This window comes from Alligator mississippiensis, chromosome 4 (genome assembly GCF_030867095.1).
Source record: "Alligator mississippiensis isolate rAllMis1 chromosome 4, rAllMis1, whole genome shotgun sequence".
Classification (NCBI taxonomy): Eukaryota; Metazoa; Chordata; order Crocodylia; family Alligatoridae; genus Alligator; species Alligator mississippiensis.
Genome location: NC_081827.1, coordinates 176,490,678 through 176,513,234, shown reverse-complemented (window position 1 = coordinate 176,513,234; position 22,557 = coordinate 176,490,678). Strand labels below are relative to the sequence as shown.

The window sequence follows — 22,557 nt, the reverse complement described above, 5'->3', positions numbered from 1 at the left end:
CCTCCTGCCCAAGCAGGGGGTCAGACTTGAAGATCTACAAGGTCCCTTCCGACCCTACTTCTATGAACTATGAACATCTTCTGGGAGATTGCTGCCCAGGTGGCTGGGGAGGGGGCGCACATGGCAGTAGTGCCACACAGAAGCCAACCCTAACACCACAGTCCACTGGCAGCTGGCCCAGAGGGGCAGATGCCTCTACTAGCTGTGCAGTCCCCATCCAGGTCTGGCAGGTGCACAGCAGGTCACAGCCAGGCAGCAACCCCCATTGCCAGACTGCTGCAGTGGATAGAAGGTGCAGGGAACTCTCAGGGCTGCTTCAGCAGTCCAGCTGGCACAATAAGTAGTGTCCCCAGGTACTAATTGGCTGAGCCCCAGAAGCTCCTGAGAGCTAGTAGCCCTGAGTTACTTGCCAGGGAGGCTTTTTATACTGCTGGGGACAGCACAGGTGCTGGCCCCAGGCTCCAGCTCTCCCTGGCTGCAGATCTGGGAGGAGCCAGGGAGGGTTATTTTGCCCCAAGCAGCACACTTTACTCCACAACAAAGTGCATGTCCGAGCACGTGTGCTGAGGCATAAAGCCCTGGCTCAAATCTGCGCTGCTTCTATTTGAGCTGCTGCAAGCACACGTGCTTGCATGTGTGGACGTGCCCATTAAGGGCATAGGTACTGTATGCCACTTTAATTATAAGGGGTAAATATTTTTGTGTGTAAACATGCACCAAAGGAATCTGAAATTTAGCACTGTAACTCCTTGGTTTTGACTGTCTCTGGCTAATAGATATTTAAATAAGGCTTTTTTCCCCCCAAGGCAATAACATGAGGAGTTTGTTCTCAGCTTTCTTAAGGGCCACAGTTCTGTAAATGGTAGTCTCATAAATTTATTCTCTGGAATCTAGGTTGTGATTGTGTGTGCAAACTAGAAATATTTTCTCCACTACAGCATTTAGTACAAACAACTAGGTCCTTACTATACCTGGAAACTTCTAAATGTAGGCATTCTAGTGATTCTGCTTTTCTTTTAAAGTTATTAAACAACCAAGTAAGATTGTAAGATTTACCATTTAAGTGGCTTTCCTGACAGTTTCAAGAACCAAGATGCCTGCAGCAATGTAATATAACAGATATTATACGACAATACTTCAGCACCAAGGAAAGATTTTAAAACTGGAGGTTTTAAAACATTCAGCAAGCAAGGGGGCTCCTCCGAACTATATGAGATATCGTGCTATAAACAGAATTTGTAATTTCTTTTACAAGTGCTTGCTGACAGTTCATCCTAATGCTGTACCTCGCAATACTTCAATATTCTATTCACTGGATATACCACTGTATTGCTACACAATTAATATTAGTATTTTGCATTACAGTAGTAACTAGATGGCCCAAAGAAAACTGGAACCCTACTGTGATAGATGTTGTAAAACACATGCTAAATGATGCTTCGTGATCCAAAAAGCATAAAATCTAATGATACAGAGTCCAGCAGCTGATTATATACAGATATGGAAATCACCAGGGCTAAATACACACCATTAGCTGCCTGACTGGAGCCTAAAAAAGAAAAAAACAGATAAAAAGTAGGAGAAGGGGAGGTATCATAAAGGTGGAGCAATCAGAGTAATGGCTGGTGAATACAAGTTTTGTTTAATTATTTTTTTAAATACTCTTTTCCCCTGATATTGTGTGGTCACTTAGAGATATATGTATGTATGTATTTATGTATGTCTGTATGTATGCATAATTTGGGGGGGTGGGGAGGGAGTATTTGAATTGTGATGGCTGAAGTACACATCAAACTATGCCAACCATCTATTTCTATAATTATACATTTTGATATCTTCAAATGAACTGTCCAATCCAAGATTACGGACTGTACTGTTTTCCTAAGTAAAAGACAATACAACCAGTTTGCACAACTAAATTCTGCTCTGAATGTACAGCTTTGATACAGAAGGCACTATAACAATTCAGAAGCAGGGGCATGACCTAATAGTGATTTTTCTAACAGATTGCAGTTTATTAATTACAGTTTACAGAATCAAGTCAATACTGTGTGTAGATGTTTTTTTCACCTGAAAGAATATATTTTTCCTCCACCTCTTTGTATAGTCATTATATTCCATTGCTTTGAACTTCACTTCACTTCCATGGTTCTGATCATACCTTTTTAGAACATATTTTAGTATGGGTAGCAATGTTTTGTCTCAGGATTTGCAGACACTAGCTCTTTGGCTCTCTTGTCCTATTATATAGTGTGTCTAACAAACTATAATTACCTACATTTGCTTTTACAATGGCATAATTGCTTGTTATTTGTGCTTAAAGGATAAATGAGTCTGCAATAGTTCACCCACAAAAAAAATCTGAATAATGCACATAGTGTATTATTCAGGACAGATAAGAGCCTGCTTTATCTAAAGATTAAATAGGTATTGCCTGGAGTGGATCAATACCAAAGAAATGCTAATAGGAAATTTCAACAAAAATTCAAAAGTGAAAATAACAGTCTTTTTAAAGCCTTTGTTTCCAGTTCACTCCTTATGTTTTGTGTATAAGCGCACATGTATCTAAGAAGTATATCCATTGGATGGACCCCTTCACATACTGCAGCAGTAATAGAGAGCAGTAATGAAACTCTTTCTGTTCACTGCTCATAACTTGTCATTATGCAGGAGCTACACTGCATGCTGATTACCACCTTGGCTGGTATGAGCTCAAAAAGTAGGGCTGTTCCACAGCAGCTGCTCTGGGCTATATTAAGAAATGGATTTATACAGTACTTTATAATGCAGGACATTTCAAATCCTTTCACAGAAGCCTTACAGTATGTTCAAAAGTCTATGGGATATTATAGATTAGAAACTGCATAAAGACATGCAAACACATTGAAGTCAAGAGCTTGAAATTGAATTATTTTCCTATCCCTCCCTTGCATCCAACACCTCCCAATTTTCACCTCCAATGAAGAAAGTAATGACTTGAGCTTGTTAAGAACTTTTCATATCTGCCACACACTGGAGAATTCAACCTCCCTCCCTAAACACGTACTCCTAGCAAGGTGTACAGTATTTTACTATCGAGTGAACTAAGACCCTCTGTTGAATTTTTAATTCACAGACTCTGACAAATGCAATATAGTGCAGTAGGCAACCAAGGACAGTACAATACTCTCCTGTCTACAGAAATATATGGGACAAGATTCTCAACATGCACCACTGCAAAAATGAAAGTGGTTCCACTGTAGTCAACAGAATTACTTTTAACTTGTACTGTTATAATCTGGTTAGAATTTAACTTTAATCTCTGCATTGAGGACTACAAGAACTTTCAGAAGTCCTTTCAGCTTCTTACACTTAGAAAAGCTTCCAGGGCTGAATAACTTGGGATGTTTGTTGGAAGGAATGGTTTCTGCTAGAAACTTCAGCATTTGTATTTTTCAAGGGAATTAACTGCATATTTCCTAATGCTAAAAGATTTTATGAAAAATCCATTAGAAAAAATAGATAATGAACCAAATCCTACTCTCACTATACCTGCTCAGTGTCAGAGATCCTAAGGCAGCTGCAGGAATGTAACTAGAATCAAATGTGGTCCACAGTGGTCTATTCAATGTTAATGCCTACTGGTAATCACAGTCTAGCAAAACTTCTGAAACTGAAATTGTAGAAATTGGTGCTGGTGGTAAACAGACCACTACTAGCCTGACTGTGATGCGAATGATGATGCTTCCAAAGACATCAGCTGTTATTCAATGGGCATGGAATACATTTGGAGCCATTCCAAAAGGTGAATGGTTCAAAAGATGAGTAGCTGATCAGCAGCAGCTGTTACTTTCTAACAATTGTGTGTACACTAGCTAGAAAAAATACACATGTAGCATTACTGCTTGGATTTTTATTTTTTTTTACCCTGGGTGAAGCAGTGCTAAAGCTGGAGCTGTTTCCTACATTTGTATCATTTCTGGTTTCTGCAAAGACAGTGGTTAAATGAGAACATAACTGCTGTGTAGCTCAGAGCAAGAGTCCACCCCACCCCGCTTTTGAAAAGGCTCCAGACATGCCTGTTTCCATACCTCATACTGCACTGTCTAGAGCAGTGGTTCTTAATCTTTTTCCTAATGGGACCCATTTGCAAAGATCCATGGCCAATCCTGACCCACATCCCCCTGGCCCTGCTGGTACCCAACCCCCAGTCCCCTGTTGCCCTGCCAGCCATGCTGGTGTCCCTCCCTCCTGACTCACAGCCCCCTGCTCCCCCCAGCCCTGATGGAGAGACCCCCAGCTGCCCCGTCCCACTGGGGCCAGAGTGTGGTGGCTGCAGCAGCTCCAACTCATTTGGGTGGCAGCAAATCAAGTCTGACAGGCTGGAGGGAGGAGGAGGAAAGGCCTGTGTCCCCTTCCCCCTCCAGGCTGGGGCTGCTTTAATGCACCAAGCAGCCTGGTCATGGCACCTCCCGCCTCCTGAGCAGCATTTCCCGACTGCCCCACCCCCGTTAGCACCGCAGCCAGTGCCCATGCTGCCAGCCCGGCCACACAGCTCTCACCCGCCCCCTTCCCCCGCTGGAAGGGGCAGGTGCCATCCCACTGCACCTTTGTTCTGCTGCAGCTCGTGACCCTGTGAAATATTCTGGTGACCCACTTTTGGGTTGCAACCCATGGGTTGAGAAACGCTGGTCTAGAGTACTAGAGGATTTGCACCCCCCAGCATTTGTAGTGGCTAGCTAGCCCATTTTATAATTACTTTGAAGCTTTGACACATACAATTTTTCCAACTGCTGCCTGCTGCTGCCAAGTGTTATTATTTTACTCCCCAAAACCTGGAGGTAAGACTCCCTTATACTGTAGGAGGAAACTTTTCAAAATGCTACCTGAGCATGCCCAGTAGAGTGATGGGCAGATACCGCATCCTCCCTGGAGAACTCAGTGAGAACCTCTCAAGCATGTTTGGTGGGGAAACAGTGACAGCTGGCAGCCCTGATGGGTGTACCAGTGAGGTCAGATGAAGTAATCGCTATCCTAGCACCCAGGATGGAGAACAGATGGGGCCCAGAGGGGAGGGTTTAGTGGGAATGCTCTGTGAAGAGGGGCAGGGTCCGGGTGACTGGCAATGAACTGTCCTTTAACAACACTGACTGATCAGGGCTGGGTGAGCTCTGGCTCCTGCTGGCAGAAGGGTAAACCTGTCCAGTGTCCCAGGAAATGAAAGAGATTGATGGCAATTTTAATAACTTTTGTCTCAACCAGAGAAATGTGCATCCTGCTCTGAGTGCCTTCTGGGAAAAAGAAATAACACAAGCACACTTGATCTATCCAGAGACTCGAGGAGGCACATTCAATTTGCGCTGAGAGCAGCACTTCTCAGAAGTCTGAATAGCTCCAGTAAGAGGATGGTGGATCCTGCATAAACTGGAGTTTCAGGCATGAATGTCAAGGACTGAGCAGCATTAAGACCTGAAACAGAGTGGAGGCATTCAGGAGCAGCTGTTTCATTTTGTTTTGTTTCATTTAATTTCTTTTCTTTTCTTTTCTTTCTCCCTTTTGCAGACTCAGAATATGAAGAGTTCTCAGGGATGGGGCAGCTGGTTTGTAGTTTATTCACCAGAGAGGAACAATATAATATAATGTGATTTTTAATGTTTTGTTTGTAAGGATTTTGTGTGTTGTTTGTTATCCATTTGTTGTTGTACTTAAAAAAAGAAAAGATGATAATTTTAGATAGTTTTTATCTATTATCAGTTACAGAGGCAAATTTAATGCCAAATACTCCGTGCTAGGTGTGTATATATAATGAACACAGAGGGGTTGTGCAGTTAACATTGCAGAATCCTTACACAAACGCTTCTCTAGCAACAGTCTTAAGCTATTATCTACATTTTGACTTCACAGTCCATGCAAATTTAGATATTCACTGCTTACATGCTTTGCTGAATCAGGGTGATAAAGACTGCAAAAAATTCCCTATACATAAAGAAGCACACAGATGCACAGAATTTCAAAAGAATTTCTATCAGCATTTTACTTAGTTTCTTCTTAAGTGTCACTGCTGTTTTACACAACTTGTGTTTGTCTAACAGGGCAGGAAGTTATATAAAAGGGGCCAGTATAATAGTGAGACATTATTTTCTGTTAAAATATTGATGATTTCTGATTTTGTTCAGCCATGAATGTGTAGTGGCCAATGATTTAGAGGGTCAAATAATTTGTGATTAAAAACAAAGTTAAACAGTTCTGCATGCAGCACAACAGATGGCAACTACACAACAGCTCTCAACTCTGTTTAAACAGATGACTATCTCTACCATCCGCAATGCTGCTCTATATGTGTGTTAAATCACATACAAGTGCTCTCTACGCAGAACTTTCTAACCTTCTGAAGAAGGTGCAGAGGTCATGCCTCTTCCTCCCACTTTTATCATTTACACTTTGCCTATTCTGCCTGACAAGCTGCATTTAACAAAAGCTTCTCACAGATGCCTTCAACTGGTTAAAATAAAGTATGTATCTGTTTTGATTGTCTTCGAAGCATATGGACAAGAGCTGTGGGATGAAGCAATGCAGCTCTTAAAACACAGAATGGCACAGAATTAGACATGAGGTGCCCGACCTGATAAACTCAATGTTTCATCAAGAGATTTCTGAGCAACAAAGGAGACAGCTGCTATGTGGAACGCAGGGCTATGTGAATGACTGCAGATCTATTTCCATTTCAAAGATCCAGACTGTCCCCAAGCAGAGTCCCTCTATGTGGCAAGGGGGGAGGGGGAGAGGACCCAACAGGCCAAATATAGTGTGGAATAAACAGAGAATAATATAGATTTTGCCATCTCAACCTGAGAGGTAGAAGTAGACAGATTGTAGTGAATTTTGAATGACAAGGTCAGGGAAAGACCTAATCCACTAAGCAGCTAAGGGTCCTCAATGTAAGGCCAATTTTGATGATGAGCAAAAAGTACTGATAACCCTGAGAAATCAGAAGCCAAAGGCAACAAAATAAGCTGAGTGAGAGTGAGTGGGGAAGAGGCTGTAAGGGCTCAGCAAGAAAGAGCACCACAGCAAATTTTCATTCTGACATAACACTACAGATTCTGCAGTTCAATAGACCCTCTCCTCCTCCCCCTTATATCCTCCCCCCACAGACATGCAGAAAGTCTGTGGATTTTAATATTTTTTTCCAAGGATTACTTCAATCCACTGGTTTAACTTTCCTACAGAAAATCTACCCAGAGAGTAAGTGCCATCGCCTCACTGCTACTATGAAGTCTATCAACAGGACTGATATCACCATTAATTTGGCAAATCTAATACTTCTGGCATTTTCTTGTAGTGAATGGTTTCTTAAAGAAACCAGCTGTTAATGCCTCACATATGGTTTATTTCACACTCCATAATCTTTATTGCCACCTATACAAGTGCTTGGGGGTGGGTTAAATTAAAACGGCTCACTGTCATGTGTATTAAGCCCCTGCACATTTCAAAGTGGCCACTGGATGCTTTATCTAAAGCTCATTTAATGAGGTTTAGATAAAGTGCTCCTGTGGCCATTTTGAAATGTGTGGGTGCTTAATACACATGACGGTGGGGTGATATTGGAGTATTCTAATTAGAACACAGAGTAGACTCGATTAATCAAGTCTGCAGATTTATCGAGTCTGCTCCAATACATACTAATTAGAATGTGAATGAGCACGTTATATGTCCATCTTTCTAGACCCTTTGCAGACAATGGTGCTGGGAAACATAAGCCCTCTCTCTCCGATTTTTAGAAATGCACAGGATAGAAACTCCTTAATGATCTTAGGAACTGAGTTCAAATAGAGGTCTTTCAATTCTGCTTGGGTCAGGATGTGTATTACCCAATTAGGTCAACTCTTCTGGTGGGAGAGGGAAGGGGGTGATATGAAATCTTATGAATAAATTAGTGATAACTGGAATATCTTCACATTAGAAGTTTTTAAATAAATAGAGACCACCCCATGCTAGACCACCCACCCCTTTGAATAACTGACATATGTGGACTCAAGAGATGAAGGGTTATTCTCTAAAGTACATGCCATTTTAAAAGAGAAAGGGATGGATAGGAAGACTATCCCCCGGGGACTGTGGCAAGTAGCTGGGTGTTTCTACCCCCAGGGCTGTGCTGTGAATGCATACAAGTATTAATTTCACTGGGTTAACCTTTGCTAGATTGGGTTAACCCTTTTTTGCACTAAAATTGACTTAACTTTAAATCAGGCACACCATTTTAGGGTGACATATGTCCTGCAAATGTTTGCAAGCCAGGCCATTCATATCACTATAACCACTTGTAAATACTTTCAGTAAGCAGGGGTAGAGGTGTGAAGTGGAGAGCCCCAAGAAGGGTTCTACAGCTTCTTTTGGACCTGATTTAAGTCCTTTTGACATAATTGGGAATATATCCACTGAACCCAATAGTCTCTACAGCAGACCCTATCTGAATAAAACTATTTTCATTACTTTTTACCAATTTTATTCAGTACCAATATTTTAGCACATTTACTTAAATTCTGTCTTGTAGTGATGGAAATGTAAACACAGCACCTTGGTGTCAGCTCCTCAGAGTCAGAAAGCTACAAAATGGCCAGTCTATTATTTTCTTTTCTAAACTGAGCAAAAAGCAAGATGAACAACAAAAACTATATTCAATTTATTAAAATAGTATTTCAATTAGTGATTTTACTTTCAATAAAAAATAACAAAATATGGATTTAAAGTACTCCTGTATAGATGCATATTTTATACACACACCCACACAGGGACCTAATTCATTTCTGGTTATTGAACTAGTGGAGTTACCCCAGAAATATATTTGATCTATTATTTTATCCAAACGTCCTTTCTTAAATGTGTTGTAATTCCAATGCTCTACTATTTTTAATCAAGATCAAGAGTTTGTGTTTATATTTCCCCTGGCTATTTTAATACCTCAAAGACATTTTGGGGGCCTTAATACTGTTATTACAGGCCCATAAAATGGCTCCCAGAGGCAGAGAGAGAGCTCTGGGAGATGTAAACAGAAATTTTAATAAAATACAAATAATGGAGACATGTTGATACAAAGGCAACCGCTTGACCTTGTGCATAATCCTGGTTGTTCTCTCTTCATCTTCACAATTTTCATTAGTGCTTGCTAGGTACTGGAGGAAAGAATTACTTGAAAATATATTGCAAAGTGAACATCATATTTCAGTGTGTGGTTTGGTTTGGTTTGGTTTGTCACAATTTCCTATTCCTCCAAGAGCTCGCTCCTCCTTTATGCTAATCTTCATACAGATTATTTTAATCTGCTAGGCAAATAACCTGCCATTTCCACAGCAAACTGAATGAATTGCCATGACAGAGCATGCATGCTGCAATTAAACCAAAGAGGATGTACAGTCTTGTAGTAAAAGCACTGGGCTAGAACTCAGGAGATCTGGTTTCAGATTCTCAGACTCCTTCTGTGATTTTTGGCAAGTCACTTAATCCCAGTTCCTCTCCGCATGACAAGAGCAACACTAATTATCTTTCTGCTGCATAATAAATAATAATGAGGACTTGGAATGATAAATAAACTGGAATGTGCAGGCAACTCCCAACTATTTGCCAATCTTTATGCACATCAAGGCATAAACCAATAAATAACTGTGAAATTAAACAACAACAACAACAAAACTGGGCAGACACTTATGTTTTGCTGACTGTTATTACTATTTGCCTCTCTTCCATGCTCCCTACCTGTCAAATATGAACTACAAAGTACAAAAGCCATTACCCTGAGTATCATGCACTCCTCTCTTCTCTTCATTTTTTTCTCCACATAACTTGCTGAAGTCTCATGGTTTCCAAAAAGAAAGAAGCAAGTGTTTACAATGTTACTAGAACAATCCCTGGCAGGTTTCTAAATGGAATACATTATTGAATGGACATTAGTAATGCTTCGAGTCCTTCCACCCCACCCACTTCTTCCTGGAACTGGAATCAGATCAGTATCATCATCTCTCTCACAAGAAGAAAAATCTTATAAACGAAAATTCCTCTTCAGACCCATAAACCGCATGTACATCCTACTGGGGTTGGATGAAAGCCTATACCACATTCACTCCAGTCAGCCACCAGTCCCTGCTGGACTGGTTTCCTTCCTAACTAAATTTTGCTCTCTGTTAGCCAAGGACAACTCCCGCTGATTCCCATGTTTGAAACAGACGAATATTACAGCAGAGTAGATTGCTGTAGGCTGCCAGTAACAGCAGTGCCAGGTGGGGATTATCTATTTATCCTAGACTGAACTGGCCCATGACATATGCACAGATCTAAATACATCTTTTTGTCAGATGCCCTTTCCCCACTAGTATTTCTTGTTCACTGTGAGTGCTGGCAGCCAGGAAAGGCATAATACAGCAGAACCAGAAAGACTTGTTGAGAGTCTTCAAAGCCTTTAGAAAGAAGATCTTAAAGGGAATTGGCTGTGCTTTTCCAAAGCAGACTACACACGCAGTTACTAATGTCTTTGTGAGTAAAGTTATGATGAATGAAAAGAGGCTGCAGAAAACTGGAGATCAATTAATTCTGTGAACACCCTTGTTAGAAATATATACATATTTGTGTATGTGTGTGCATTTTATGTGTATTTTATACACACACACACACACACACACACACACACACACACATATATATATAAAATACACATAAAATGCACACATAAAATGCACATAATATAATATATATATCCTCAAATGTATCTGTGTATGTGTGGGTGTGTGTGATGAGACATAATCGCATACTATGGGTGCAGACAAGAACTTAGTTTAGTTAGAATATTATTCTTGCATATTATCTTGGAAGTGTCTAAGAATTCTGACCAGGGTCCCACTGGACTGGGCTACTGAACAAGCACGTGTCATGAAATCAGTTCCTGTCTCAGTAACATCCCAATGTAGGATTCAGACATATGTCAATCTTTTTCAATTGAGAGAGACAAGGGTGACAATAAGATGAATTAGCAGGGCCTACTTAGGCTGGTTAAATAATCCAGAGCCAATAAGCCATTTGTCAAATGTTTCTTTCTTTTTCTATTTGTGATATGCACACAAAGAAATCCTCAAATGTACTAGTGTATTCAAATGTTATTTGCACCATTCTTCAATGATTTATTCCTTCTCTATAAATTGTTTGCAAGGTGTATTGGTTTGTCACTTAAATCATGTAATATTGTTTCCGTTCCCTGACTTCTGAAATTAACTAACTACAAAAGCTTATCCTGCTTCTCTTTTTAAGCATAACCTTCAGTGTTAATACAAGATTCACAGTGTTGTTTGTTAGTTATGCAGTTCCAAAATGGTTTTCAGGAATGTCACAACTGAACACTAGAGTTTCAACTATACCTTTCATAACCATTTCCATTAGTCAAAATGTGCTTGAGAGGATAGTTATTGAAAGTGAATACAAAAAGAACTAAAAGGCAATCTTACCATATTCATTTAAAAAACAATGTGATATTACAAATCTTCCACAGTTTCTATTAACGGTATTACTACTAATTTATTCTCGTTCATAGATTCATAGATTCTAGGGTCGGAAGGGACCTCAATAGATCATCGAGTCCGACCCGCTGCATAGGCAGGAAAGAGTGCTGGGTCTAGATGACCCCAGCTAGATGCTTATCTAACCTCCTCTTGAAGACCCCCAGAGTAGGGGAGAGCACCACCTCCCTTGGGAGCCCGTTCCAGACTTTGGCCACTCTAACTGTGAAGAAGTTCTTCCTAATGTCTAGTCTAAATCTGCTTTCTGCTAGCTTGTGGCCATTATTTCTTGTAACCCCCGGGGGTGCCTTGGTGAATAAAACCTCACCAATTCCCTTCTGTGCCCCCGTGGTGAACTTACAGGCAGCCACAAGGTTGCCTCTCAACCTTCTCTTGCGGAGGATGAAGAGGTCCAGGTGCTCCAGTCTCTCCTCATAGGGCTTGTCCTGCAAGCCTTTAACCATACGAGTGGCCCTTCTCTGGACCCTCTCCAGGTTATCCACATCTCTCTTGAAGTGCGGCGCGCAAAACTGAATGCAGTATTCCAACTGCGGTCTGACCAGCGCCTGATAGTGGGGAAGTATCACCTCCTTGGATCTGTTCGTCATGCATCTGCTGATGCACGATAAAGTGCCATTAGCTTTTCTGATGGCTTCGTCACACTGACGACTCATGTTCATCTTGGAGTCCACTAGGACTCCAAGATCCCTTTCTGCTTCCATTCCAACAAGCAGGTCATTTCCTAGGCAGTAGATATGCTGGACATTTTTCCTCCCTAGGTGCAGCACTTTGCATTTCTCCTTGTTGAACTGCATTCTGTTGTTTTCCGCCCATTTGTCCAACCTGCCCAGGTCTGCTTGTAGTTGTTCCCTGCCCTCCGGCGTGTCCACTTCTCCCCACAGTTTTGTGTCATCCGCAAACTTGGACAGAGTACACTTCACTCCCTCGTCCAAGTCGCTGATGAAGATATTGAAGAGTATCAGTCCTAGGACCAAGCCCTGCGGGACTCCACTGCCCACACCCTTCCAGGTTGATACCGACCCATCCACTACGACTCTCTGGGTGTGACCCTCTAGCCAATTCGCCACCCACCAGACTGTGTAGTCATCCAAGTCACAGCCTCTTAACTTGCTCACCAGTATGGTGTGGGATACCGTATCGAAGGCCTTCCTGAAGTCTAAGTATATGACGTCAACCCCTACTCCTGTGTCCAGGCGTTTTGTAACCTGGTCATAAGGTTGTTAATCCTAGTCATGTTGTTAATCATTTGCAGCACTTTCTTGGGGTCACCATTAAAAGAAAAGGACTCTACTGTTCTTATTACAGTAGTGAAGGGAAGGGTCCTGCACAACAGTTTATAGCACAGACAGTCTAATGAATTGCCACTGGCTTTGGTGGGAGTTCTGAACATAGAGGCTAAATACAGAACATTCGGGGGCATTAAGGGGAGGTTAAATCGATTCAAAATTAGTGTCCAATATCAGGTAAGCCAGGATGGCAGGCTAGCTGGGGGACTGGGGGTCCAGCAAGCTGGAGGGGATTGGGGATCTGCTAGGGGCTGGGGGGGAAATGCAGCCTGTGGGTGGGATAGGGGAGCAAACAGCTCACAGGTGGGGTAGGTGGGACAGGTATTACCTGTGGTTGGGGGGGCAGGCACAACCCGTGAGGGTTAGGTGGAGCAGCCGGGCATGACCTTCAGGTGCAGCTGGGTGAGGTAGGCATGACCTGCGAGGGGTAGGGGAGCAGGCATGAATCGTGGCTGGGGTAGTGGGCACAGGTATGACCTGAAAAGGCGTGGGGAGGGGGCAAGTGCAACCCATGGGTGGGATGGTATGGGATTTCCCACACTGAACCTACATCTCCATCCCCCCTCTCAACCCCCGCCTCCTCCCCACCCAGACTTACTTGCTCAGCTCTGGCAGTGGCAAACACTGGGCTTGTGGGATGGGGGTTGAGTGTACTGGCTGGGGGAGGGAGGGCAAAAAAAATAGACCAGTGTGGGGGAACTGGGGAGTGAAATGAGCAACCCCAGGGTTGGGGCCAGTGGCTGGGTTTTCCCAGCCCTGGGGCTGTGCACTGGAAATGTGCAGAAGTTCCACGCACTGGTCTGACCTAAATCAAATAAGTTTGATACTACATAGATCCAGGTTTATCTTAAATTGGGTTCTGAAATGTTTACACTACTTTGTGTGCGTGGAACCTCTGTACAGTTACAGTTTTAGACTGATCATTGGTCACTGAGACCGTGTCTGTAAGTGTAAGGTCAGCACCAGGATGAGCTAAGTTTAAATTGGGCAGCCAGTTTGAACCTGATTTAACTTCCTAAATGTCTGCACTTAGCCGAAGAGCTTACTGGACCAGGTTCAGAGCAGGTTAAAGCCAGCACAAGACTTTCACCCAGAAATGAGCTTTATCTGGGTCAATTACTGGACAGTAGCCAGAGCTTGGAGACTTCCCCAGTACTGAGGCAGAACCATCTGAGTTGATCACAAGACTTTATCATCAATTATTCATCTCCTCTGGCTCCAGGTCACTTATACATAATGAGCATCATACCTTTTTGCTTTAATTTCCTTCACACACAATTATAATTAAAAAAAGAAAGAGAAAAAGTAAATTACCAAGTAGACTCCTAAAACCCCATTTTGTAGCTAAACCTTTCAAGAATTTTACATCGTTGATATATCCAATAAAATTTAAGCCACGTTCTACACTTTGTCTTATTCATGTTCAAAGGATATTGTTTAACAGTTGCACATCACAAACTATTATTAACAGCAACACATATTCTGTATTATAAATCCACAGCAAAGTGCATTTAACTACTTTTTATTACAGTTAACAGTAGTAAAAACTATGCATATGGCACTGAAAATTTACACTGCATTTTACAAACCTATGAAATAAATGACCGTAATCCGTTATAGTTCCCTGAGACCAAGAGAACGCCATGAGATTAGAAACTCTTTAGGGAAGGAAAATTGTTTTAAATAAGAGACAAGAGAGGTGCTGAGTCCCTACTGAAAGGAGAAGGGCATTTTAATGAGGATATGTGCTTGCACCTGTTGGCAGTCGTGCAACATCCTCAGAGCAAGGGTTTTTCTACATCAGTGGTTCTCATCCTTTTTAGACTTAAGGTAATCCTTAGAAAATGTCAACTCTTAAGATACCACTTGTTTTCACTACAGAACCATAACAGAGCAATTCTTCTGTTGCAAAAGAACCCAGAATGACCACAACAGGCCAGAATGTTTTTGACACTATAGACTCCTATTTGAAATCTCAGGGTTTATCTTGGGAATCATGTGTATGTGTTTGCATGCCTAACAGTGCCAATATTTAGTAACACCCTGTGACATGCTGAAAAGGTTCCTGTGGTACCCTGATTGGGAATCAGTGGTCTTTATGAAAATTAGTTAAATCAGTGCAAACGGCCTTGTGGATTCCCTTAGAGAATAACTTTATTTTATCTTACATTAAGTTAATAAGGAAGAGATTTAAGCTGAATAAAAATATAAGCTATTTAAGTAGAATTAAGAGGGTTTACAATGAGTTTTGCATTGGTGTAAATAAATCAGTTTTTAAACATATTTAACTTGAACTATTGCAACTTCTGTGTGTAGTGAAGTCTTAAATAAGGTTGCCAGATCTTAAAGGTAAAATATAATGGCTTTGTTTTGCTCTCACTGGGCACATCTACATGTGCAATTAATGTGCAGAAAACTTATTGCACAGTAAGCTTTCCCTGAGTGTACCTGTCAGGAGCAAATCTACTCCCTACAGGAGCAATTCGGGGTAGGGATACTCCTGCCCTGCTCTGTCACCATATGGCAGTCAGGGGAGCTGCAGGCTCCCCTGGGTGCCAGTCCCAGGCTGGTTGTGGGCACTTGGGTCATGCCTGAGCTCAGGGGGGACAGGTAGAGGTGTTCCACTTCCAAGGCAGCTGCCCCCCACTCCGCACCGCTGCCCCAGGCAACTGCCTGCTGCCCAACTCCCACTCTGATCTCAGAATGGGAGCTGGGACAATGTCCCCGCTCCCCACAGCAGGGAACTGCCCAGGGCAGAAGGCAGTGTCCCAGCCCTGACTCCGAGCTGGGGCTGGGAGCTGCCTGCTGTGGGGACACGGGACATTGTCCCAGACTCTACTCTGAGATCAGAGTGGGGGTTGGGCAGCAGCCTGGGGCAGGGGACAGCTGGGAAGCAGGCAGCAGGCCTGCTCTGCTCTAGGCTCTCCTGGGTGCAGCCCTGGGGGAAGGCAAAGTTCTCTTGTCTCCTGCTGCCTGGCCTAACCAGGACCAATATGCTCCCAGTCAGCTATGTAATTGTGTGCTACTGTACAGTAACTACAGCACAGGAAATGTACCACCTGTATTTACAGGTAGTAGAAAACCGCACAGCAGACTAATCTACTGAGCAGTAGTTCCTGCACATGGTTACATAGTGACACTTTAATGCACAGTAGATTAGTGTACTGAACAGTAAAGCGGCTCATGTAGACACACCCACTCAAATCAAATGGAGCACTGCCACTAACTTGAGGTGGAATAGGATCAACCTCTCGGACTTTATGCCTTTTTTCTTCCAACATACTCAGAAATTAAATAGTAAATGTCTTTCCATGCATATGATATAATACTGTATGCACATGAAAATAATTGCAGTTCAAAACCACTGAAGTAACAATGTGGCTCTAAGAAAAGTACATCCAAGGATAGAATTTCACCATTAACACTCAACAACAGCTCTTCAAATCTTTCACCTTCTGCCATTTTTCCATTTTGCTGACCATTTCCCAAAAGGCTCTGTATTAAATATCTCAATTGCTTTTTGACTTTTAGAATCATACCAGGTAAGTGAGCCTTCAAACAAACATTTAACTAAACCAAGGCACGGAACTACTGATTTCTCATTCTTCTAATTAGAAGCATACAAACAATCAAACAAACCCCACAATACTAATATAGCATTTGCAAATTCATGGGAAAAAAATTAAATACAGTTGCAAGAAAGAAGCAGTCATTAGCCAACTCACAGTTTCCTTCCTCCCATAATAAACATTTTAGGCACCAATCCTTAAAAGACTTATACTCATTTTTAACTTTATATGTTGTAAATAATCCCATTGAAGTCAGTAAGACAACTCATGGGACATAAAGATCAACATGGGGACAAAACTTTGTAGGCTCCAGATTTTAAACTATGGACTGCAGCCAGATCCCAAGCTGGTAAGAATTGGCATATCTCTGTCATCTGCAATGGAACAATGCTGATTCATACCAGCTCAGAACCTGCCTGCATATTTTTGCACTGCAACGTTACCAATATAAAGACAGTTATCATATTAGAAAATCCTTCTATATTAAGAAATGAGTAAAAAGGAGTTTAAAACAGTCTAAAACAGAAAAAGGACTAATTAGATTCCTATACAGCAAAATGGGGTTTTGCCAATGTAAACAGGATGATAGCCAGAAGATACTCTTGCTCAGCCCCAATCCAGCTAACTGGGGGACGGGAAAGAGCTTGCACAGCATCACAGGGAGGAGGGGACAATCCCAGTCCCAATCCATCCCTGTGGGGGAAGGGGTGTGTCTTGGCTTTGACCCCTGTAGGGGTTTGGGAATTTGGCAGTGGGGGAGGGTGACTGTATTAATTGCCACTGCTCCCCCACAGCCAAATTTTCTGATCCATGGAGAGCCCTGTGGGCTGCATGCCCCTGCAAGCCAGATTCGGCCCACATGCCAGAGGTTAAACATCCCTGCTTAAAACCAAAATTTAGATGTTCAAAATCCCCACCTAGGAGTCCCTAATAGCCTAACTTTTTGACAGCACCAAATACCCCAACATCTTGCGGGGGTAGGAAAAGGGTGGTTTTTGGAATGGCAAAGAGAAACACTTCACCCCTTCTCCACTTCTGAAAGAAAGGGCTTAGGCACCTACCTTCAGAAGAGGGTTCAGGGCTGAGAATCTACAGTGGACAGAAGCAGTTCCTGGCAACACTGAATAATAAGGCAGGTAAGCTCCATAAGGGGTGGAATTTAAGACACCTCCCTGTCCTCATCGTTTCCTAGTAATTAGTAAGTAACACCCCTTTTTGGACCTGGCCCTAAATGCCTTAGGAATCACTGGAACTTGGGTAATAATCTTGGAAAGATTATACTGCAGATAAAATGCAGGCCTAGCAAGTCTTTTCTCCTCCCATGTTATTTTCCTTTCCTGCAAGTACTTTTGGGAACTTCTTAACCTTGTGTAGCAAAAAACAAGTGGCAAGGAGCTTCCTTAAATCTGACTCATTTTTCTTTTAGCCGAAGAGGCATTTGAACATGTTCAACTGCAAATATATGAATATATGTGATATATAAATTAACCTGATTCACCAACCGCCACATCCAGAAAATCACTTCACTGCAAAAACTGCAGTGACTCAGAAAAAAAATCTAAAAAGCATTTGTGATTTAGAGTTGACTGTCGCTTAGTGCATTAAAATAAATTGCCCATGATTTCTCACAAGTTCTCTATTAATGTACTGCAAAATGGCAATGAAAATGCTGCAGTGCACAACTATTTAGAGGTTTTACCGGATGGCAAATAAAGTAAACTCTCTTCAGATCACAAAAGGGAATGAGAGTGAGGGTTAGTTAGCATATCCAGCTTTTCAGAGGATGTTCCAGGATTTTAAATTGTGAGACAGCAGTATTTTTATTTGTTTCTGCTAGTGCAATCTCTTCTTGGTTTTCACAGCTTTCACATACCAACCTCTCTCCAGGCAGAGAGACCTCTGTCAGTAAAGAACAGTCTTTTGGGTAGCACAGGACAGGTGAATCAGTTGGCTTCCATTCATCATCTCTGCCTTGAAACTGCTCAGTATGTGAGATCACTATGTTATTTACATGGAAAGAGGCTCCACAGGGAACAAAACCATTAACAAGTTAGTTCCTGGAGAAACAAAATGTCAGGTCTTTTTTGCTAATTATTATTATTATTATTATTACTACTGTTATTACAGCCACTTCTAAGTTCCTGAAGTACTAATTTCCCATCACTGTGTTACCTAAGTGCAACAATGAAATATTGCACTTTATAAAGTTTCTTCTATTCAAGAATCTCAAAACATTTTACCAACTTCAGGAATTCAGGCTCCCACTGAGAATTCCCCACTGAAGCAGAAGTTAGCATCACCTTTTTCTATTTTTGAACATATAAGAAAAGGGAGGAACAGGCAGATGCAATGATGTTCCCAGATAGAGACACGCAGCCTGCAACAAGAGTAGACCCCTTGTCTCCAGTTTTCCAGGTCTGCACCTCAACCACTCTGTAATCCTCCAGTTAATAGCACCCTCCAGCCATGTGAAAGATCTGGGCTCAAGCCTTCACCCAGTCTCATTCTGCATTTGATCTTTGGGGGCAGCCTACAGTGGAAGCGTCATTGATGAGCTATGTCAGTTAAGAAAAAATGATCCCACTCATAAGCTCCTGAGAATGATTGCAGGATTTTGAAGACAAGAGGTGTCTTCCATTGAGGACCAGAGGAAGGATGAACTGGAGGGTAAGGCACTAGCTTTCTTCTTGAGTGAACTGAGTTCAAGTGCAGGCTCCACCAGACTGCCTATATGACCTTAAGCAAGCTAGTTAGGCTACATTTAAGCTGATAATTATGACTCATCTTAAGGCTGCCCTAAAGCCCATGCATAATGCCCACCCATGCTACAAGCCTCTCCATTCCCAGTATCCATCCAGCCTAACTCTGGAAGATCTGTTGACCTTCTAGGTATGACCTAGCCTTTGCTTCTCTCTGCTCCAGTTGCCTAGCAGTACAATGACAGACAACAGCAGCTCCCTACCTCATAGGGGTGCTGGAGGCATTCAGATATTTTAAAGGGGGACCTTATTTACAGTTAACATTAAAAGGCTAAACTATGCACTACTGTTCAGGAACTTGGCTTGATGTTTTCTTACCTGGTTTATGAAAAGACAATACTAACAGGGGTGAACTATGCAATGAACTTAACAGGAAGCTAAACTTTCCAATAAGGTTAATTCTTTCTAAAAGGAATAGTCTAAGAATTTGCATTGCTTCAACTTCTTAGGCAGATGTCTACTTTATCTCAAGAATTAAGACAGACAGAGACCATCATCACCAGTGTAACACCCAATGAAACTAACAGTGGGGACATACAGAATCCACGTATTTCTTAGGGCCCTGCATCCATCTGGACCATAGGCTGTAGCATTCACCTGTAACCTACTACATCACTACCACTGTAAACTTTAGCTTCCACTATTTAGTCATATAAAACAACAGAGCTCCTCTTTTTGCCATTTCAAAACAGCTTTTTTCACTACTGTGCAGGTACTGTTTGTAACTTTGGTTAAATGCCTTCAGCTAACATAGCAGAAACCTGTCAGAGCAAACACTGCAACATGTCCTTCAAGAAAAATAAAGATGCTTCAAAATAATTTAAATACGTTTTTTTCTTTTTTTAAAATGAGATCTTCCCTAATCAAACCTGATGTAGAAACTCGTGACTGAAACTACTTTTGTTTTCAGATCACAAAGGTTTGGTGAAATGCTGCATACTTAAGATGAATTCCTATAAGAGATGAAAAATATTAATCCAAAGGGAGCCCGTTGTTAGATACTGACTCATCATTTACTGATCGTGTGAAAAACTATGCAGCTCAATTTGGCCTGCTAACTATGACATCACTTTTATTTGTATATTTTTATCTGGGTATAGAACATTCTTTTCCCAGTCTCCAATGCTGCAGCAAAACCTTAAATATTGACATCAAAACCAGTAAGTACTGTTAGTCCTTGAAACAATTTGGAAAGCACTAATGAACCTGGACTCACACTGCAGTTTGGCTTGTTGCCCTTGGATACTGGAAGTGAAATTAAAAGTGGAGGAAAGGAAAATTACTTGAATTGCGCGGCAAATAATTGTTGAAGCTATTTATCATGAATCCTGGTTTTGTTTCATTTTTACATTATGCTGTCCTTGCCCCTCAACTTTGTCAAGTCTAATGTTAATGCAGATCAGGGACAGATTACTTTAAAAAGAAACCTCTGGAAAACAACAAATGAAGACTTCCTTTGAAGAACTTTATTTATCCAGGGAGATCCGTAAGACGGCAAAAGCACCTCCACCTCAACAAGAAGTAAAACGGTCTAGAGAACAGGGAAATTTTAGGAAGTTACTATCCGTGATGTGAGAACTAGAATGGATTAGCTGACCAGCTGAAAACCTGCAAACCATGTTCACTTTGCTTCAGAAACAGAACCTATATATCAACTGTGCCTGAAAAATGATTGGCGACATTATGTTACTTGAAAGTATTATTAACCTGATTTCAAAGTGAACTTTGTTGTCATCAGTGCTGTTAATAAGAGACCATTCTCAGGAAGTTCAGAAGGCCAAAAGTTCTTTTGAGTTTGCATGCTTACCCAAAACTTAATCAAATGTCTCATTTCTGGGTACTGGACTACAATTCCAAGAACACTGGGCATTCTCACAAAGTTTCCATGATTCCTGATTTCATCCCATCTAGTAATACCACAAGATCTGTCTTTTTTGAAAATGTCTTTACTTTTTTTTTTCCATCTCATTTTTGCAATGCCCTTTAGAAAGCTAGATGAGACATAGTAGTGAAGTATGTGAAAATTTAGGGCTCATCCTAACAAACACACACATTTATAAGAAGAACAAACGTGTAGCGTGAACACAGAAGGTTATGGGTTAGAAGCTGGGAGAAATATAACAGGTAAAAGGTGAATAGGTGATGATCATAAATATCCCTGTCTAGGCAGGAGACAAAGGGTAGGATTTTCAAAACTGCTTAAATGTTTTAAAAATACTAGATTCATTGGAAGCCAATATGATCTTTACTCCTAAGTCATATAGGCACTTGAAAATCCCACCCAAACATACCAGCTTGCAAAGTCCTCATTATGAAGGTATGCCCTCACTAGCAGGGTTCACTATTTTTTCACTATTCTATGAAGCTAGCATCAAAGAATTAAAGCAAAACAGAGATACTAAGAAAGAGATGACTACATATTCTCATTTATGTATTGGCAACAAAATCTTCCTAAAAAACAGATTTAGCCTTTTTTGTATCATCATGCAGAAGCAGGCTCCTAAACATGAATGACATATAAAAAATATACATGACGTGCTACTCCAGCGTTGCCCCTCATTGGCAGCCTATTAAAATTCCATGCATGAAACCACAAGCTGAGGTATTCTACATATTCTGACAGAACGGAAAGGGTTAGTGATTTCCCTTCCTTCCTTCATGAATATGATACATCATATTAAGCTATCTCTGCCTTCAGCTGTGTGTTCTGTGATAGATTGTTACTAGATAAGAGCAAGTCACTGGATTTAACCCCAACCCCTACTGCACAGATTTATGTTACAATCAAACCTGTATGAAGAAGAACCCATTTCTAATGTTATTGATCCCAATGCAGATGGAGAATTTTATACAGTTTTCACAGGGCTATTAAATCAGCTCAGGCAGACAGGTAATGAAGTCTTTTTCAGCCTTTGGTAGCTTCCCCGGGTGAAATGCCCATCTGACAATGCAGTCAACAAAGATCAAGTAGTCTGAGTTTACACATGCATGTAGAAAATAACTTCAGTGTACATAGTAATATGAGACTGAATACCTATGCAAAGATGTAGCATAGCAGAATATGACAGAATGAAGCAATACAGACATTACTAGAAGACACTATCAGCAATAACCTTCAAATACCTAAATGCTTGTAAAAATATTAAAATAAAATGTGCCGTCATACCTTTTTTGATCTGTGAAAAAGCAGATCTTAGTCAGTGCGTCAAGTTAGTGTATGCAGGCTGATGAATCTATTAAAATAAACCAAAAAGAGTAAAAATATATTTTATTTTTGATGCAACAGAGTCTTTTCTTCAGCCTTTGGGGAGGAAGAAAATTGTTTTCATTAAACTGGTACAAAGATATACAGATAATATACATGCACACACACACACAGAATATATATAAAGAGATACCAGCA

The 22,557-nt window shown here is 41.3% G+C and overlaps 1 protein-coding gene across 22 annotated transcripts in view; it reads right to left on the bottom strand.

Moving 5' to 3' along the window:
• MAP2 (microtubule associated protein 2) overlaps window positions 1-22,557 on the bottom strand; it is a 388,240-nt gene that overhangs the window by 188,163 nt on the left and 177,520 nt on the right. For all 22 annotated transcript variants that reach the window (XM_059727110.1, XM_019492133.2, XM_059727117.1 and 19 more), the window contains one exon: window positions 22,321-22,387. The gene's annotated coding sequence lies outside the window, so the exon portion shown is untranslated. The remainder of the gene's footprint in view (window positions 1-22,320; window positions 22,388-22,557) is intronic.